Below are 4,858 nucleotides of genomic sequence, written 5' to 3' on the forward strand. Positions count from 1 at the left end.
TCTGAGGTCCTGGATCAACTTCACTATCATTATTCTGAATTCTTTTTCTGGAAGGTTGCCTATCTCCACTTCATTTAGTTGTTTTTCCTGGGTTTTATCTTGTTCCTTCATCTGGTACAAAGTCCTCTGCCTTTTCATTTTGTCTCTCTTTCTGTGAATGTGGTTTTCCTTCCACAGGCTGCAGAGTTGTAGTTCTTCTTGCTTCTGCCCTCTCCAGACTTGGATAATATTAAACAGAATATTTTTTGCAATTGGATTTGGATTATTCTGCTGATTCAGAGCTTCCCCAAGGACAATGGCTTAGGCACTTCCCCTCCCCACCCTCCCAATCCCTAACTAATACACATTTCAGCTTCTATCTAGGAATTCAGAAATGGCTGAATTTTTAAACATAACATCATTTCGTTTGCAATGTGTGTTGGATATATTGTTTTACATAGTTAAGATCATGGTGTATCCATTGTTCTGTATCCTATTTTCACTCCCCGTCTGCCTTTGAATGTGATTTTGTCAACATGATTTTTAATGACTGCATAACATCTCGTAAAATGTGGTAGATGTACATAATTTGCTAATCATTCTTTTTTCATTGTACATTTGGCTATTATAAATAGTGTTGCAAGGAACATTCTTTCATTTAAATCTTTGTCCATGGTTTATACTATAAGATAGGTGCCTGGGAATGAAATGATGGTATCAAAATATATGAATATTTTTACGGCCCTTGTACCTCTTGCCAAATTGCTCTCCAGAAAGATTGTCCCAAATTATATTCTCACCATAAGGCATGAAAGTGCTTATTTCATCAAATCTTCCTCCGTATTGTCATCATTTAAGAATCTCTATTAATCTGATAGATGAATAATAGATTGTTAGTGTTATTTTACATTATGCTTCTTTGATTACTAGTGAGTTGAAAGGAATGTTTAGAAGCCAGGTTAGCATTTATAGTTTCCAGCAATAATACATACTACAACTATTAATATATATAGGCTTTCTGTATATAGTTTCCTTTCAGACCAACACTTCCACTGCTGAACAGAAGGCTGTGATGGGTTATGCAGCCCAGTCTCTGCCATATGCTTGGTGCTTATTATTAAGCCCAACTACTGAGCAAAGAAAGACATAATTAGCCTTTGGGGGAATTATTTTAAGCCTTCAGAAGTAAAAGGCCTAAAGTTGATTTATTTCCCAGAATCTATTTGTATCCGATGCCTCTTTCAGTCGAGTCAGACTAAATGACCAACATGGTTTCAACCTCCTGTGAAGGAGGTTCTCGACAAGTTCTAGGAGGTTAGTCAAAACTAATTGCCTTAGTGTCTTTGTACACCTCCAAGGTACCATCTGGAGACAAAAGATCGAGTCCTTTGAAAGGAGATAGAACCACTGGGGCACTTAACAGAGACAGCATAAGTTGAATTTATCTCAGATTATCAGTGGTCAAGATTGAGGCACTGTGCTCTGGGTTGAGAGAGCCTTGAGCTCAGCTGAGGGGAATTTGGCCTTTGCATCTAAGGTGGGGATTAGGAGAAGGCACTGTCTGTAATAAAGACACATGTTCTTTCAGGGGACTGACCTAATCAAGAAAGCTGCTTCTGCCAGTGATTATCATAGGCCAGACTTGAATCTGTGCTTCCAAAACAAAAGCAAGTTGTCTGATTCTAAAGCCTTCCTACACATTATTGTGCTTCCAAAGACTGTATTGTTTTGTAATGATAGCAAAGGATTTTTACCCCCAGAGCACCTGGAAACACATTGTAATTCCCAGCCTCACATTTCACCCAAATTGTTGTCTGGATGATTGTGCTTGTTTGGGCTGTTATTCATCGATGACACATTTGGAAACAAAATCTCGAGGTTGTCATGGGTCTGCACGTATTGATGGAGTTCTCAAATGCCAAAATGATAAACACCGTGCAGATGTTCCATGGGACAGTAACCCAGCCTGCCTTTGACAGTTTCACATGCAAATGACTAAACACGTCAGCTCTGGAAATAGATGCTGCAGCACGGGTTCACTGACTTTTCTTCTCATGAAAAAGTTAGGGCCAAGATTAATTAAAGCCAAGAGCTGGTTACTTTTAAAGACCCCATAATGATAACCATACCAAAATGTTTCTTGCAATTGCAGAAACTCTCTGGGGGGAGCCGGAAAGTAAGAATATAAAAATGCTTAGATGGAATTCTGTAGCCAGAGACCATGCCTACTGGCAGACCCTTGCAAATATTTATTGGACAGATATAGTATTTTTGAATGAATGAACAAATGATTGAATGATTGGAATAACTTCTCTAGTTCTGTGTTGGCCCAGTTGGTGATGCACCCTGTGATGCACAGTAGTGCTAACCTCCAAGTATTGGGGATTTACATAGGGTCTTAGCCCTCTGTAGAGTGCTTCCTACACCTCTCCTTCTCATGAATTCCTCACAATGACACTACAGAGCAGGTAGTTCTATTTCTGTCTCAGAAATGTGGGGACTAAGGAAGATATGACATGTCAGGACCAGAACTCAAACCCAAGTCTGCTGGATTCTATAGCCCATGTTCTTAACCCACATCCTAGAGTGCTGCTTACTTAACAAGAGGTCACGTTCAGCAAAAGGTCACTATCTTTTCATGGTCTCAATTATAATTTCCTCAGCTACCGAATCCGATGTTACTAGATTTGGAAGGTTGCTGAGAGGTCACTCGGCCCAAGAGCCCTCCTGCTGTAGGTGGAGAATCTGAGGTTCTGCCCACGTCTGTGATCGTTTGGCCAACCTGTGCAAGTGAGAGGCAGGTCTGGAACAGGTCAGCTAACCCTTGATCTGACACTTTCCCACCTCACCTCACTGAAGGTAAGGTCAAAATGGGAATCATGTAAACTAAAATAATGAACGTGGATCATGCATATTTTTTAAAAATCACCTAAACTGACACCACAGTAGAATCATCCTTGTGCACACAACTCCCTCAGTAAAAACAAACATTAAGAGGACAGATATATGAGAATTACTTTCCTTTAAAAACATCATTAAAATGGTGAGAACATGACGAATGTGCAGATTGCACAGTATCTTCAGCGAATATTGAATGCGGTCTTGGGCTTCCCTGGTGGCGCAGTGGTTGCGCGTCCGCCTGCCGATGCAGGGGAACCGGGTTTGCGCCCCGGTCTGGGAGGGTCCCACGTGCCGCGGAGCGGCTGGGCCCGTGGGCCATGGCCGCTGGGCCTGCGCGTCCGGAGCCTGTGCTCCGCAATGGGAGAGGCCACAACAGTGAGAGGCCCACGTACCACAAAAAAAAAAAAAAAAAAAAAAATGTGAATGCGGTCTTTTACAAAATCGATGTGTATGCTGCTTGTTGATTCTTGACAGTGGGAGAAACTAACGATATGTCATTGGTTAAAGTTAAAAGCAGGAGTGAATTTAAATATGGAAAATACCAGCCACTAATTCCCTCTGATTTTTCACTCTGAACTGTGTAAACGGGTCTACTCTGCCCTCTGTTCTTCCCGGCTCTTCTTTCACTACTCTAACCGAACCCCTCAATGGGACCAATGCAACTGCTCCCCATCAGGCTACTTCCCTCTGGTCCTTCCACTCATAGTTTCTAAACCATGTGTTTGTCTAAAATGCAGCCTGACTTTTTCTGCTCCTCTATGGGAGACAGTTGCTGGCTCCTCATTGATCTAAGATCTTTTTCATTGTTTCTCAAGTCATCTCCTTCCTCCTGCCACTCTCCTTTATGCTCCAGAAACATAGTTGGTAAGGACTCCTCATCTATAAATGACCATGTGTGAAATTCTTGGGTGGTTTACCAAGTTACCCAAAGTTACAAATCACAAGAGGATCAGCCAGGACCTCCAGACCTCCCTCCAGCTTTGTGATCTTGTGACTAGACAGAATGCACAGCTCACAGCCACCAAGATGCTTATGGAAGAATCATGTTAGCTTTAAGAAAAGCCAAGAAAGAATTTTTCAAGAAGGACTAAATAATATAACCAATGCCCTCCACACTTAATGCTGAGCCAGATTCCTGAGATGACAGCTGTTATCTTTCTGCTTGCGACTCTGCCCACTGGTATAAGCAAAATGGCAAAGGACACAAGGGCAGGTTCTTGAAGAAACAGTGGAGTAAACTGTGGTGGTTATTAATTTTGCCTGTTTAGAAAGCTCTCCCACCTAGGGTTGCCAGATTAAATATAGGACACCTTTGTATTTGCTAAGTCTGGCAACACTACTCCCCATCCACCCCATTTTTCAGTTAATAGTTGCCATCTCCCTGGCCACAGGAATAAATATATGCCCAATTCCCATTCCAACAGAGGCTGGCGCAAGTCGTGTACACATAACCCATTTAGGGCCAGACTCATTTCTTGGGATGGAAAGACACCCTTTGGCCATGGCTGCTAACTTGAGGTTTCTGGCAGCCATGCCCCCTGTTACAAAATAATGAGAGTAAAAACGCAAAGAGAAGCAGCGATAAGCAGTGAAGAAAATAGACACAGAACACTGGTAGCTTTGAGTCCCAGTTACAGTTTCTGAGACCCTGGTTGCTGCAGCTTTTCCTTTGTTGCTCTGTGCTCCCCATTGCAGTTGTAGGAACTGGTAAATCCCTTTTTACTCCATTGAGCTGATCTGAGTTGTGTTTCTATTACCTGTTCCTGAGAGAGCTTCTGACTCATACATAGAGAATTCTGATTCTTTTCCTTAAGTAACACATAGAGAATAGAGAAGGGCGTACTGGATAGAGGTGTATGATACCATGAGCTAAGCTTACCTCTTATCATGCATTTGTAGATTTAGGAACCATTTGTGGCAAGTATTGAATCCCAGGCTCCTTTCTCTCTTTTGTATTGTCTTCTTTCCATTTCCCTAC

This window comes from Physeter macrocephalus, chromosome 2 (assembly GCF_002837175.3).
Source record: "Physeter macrocephalus isolate SW-GA chromosome 2, ASM283717v5, whole genome shotgun sequence".
NCBI classification, from domain to species: Eukaryota; Metazoa; Chordata; class Mammalia; order Artiodactyla; family Physeteridae; genus Physeter; species Physeter macrocephalus.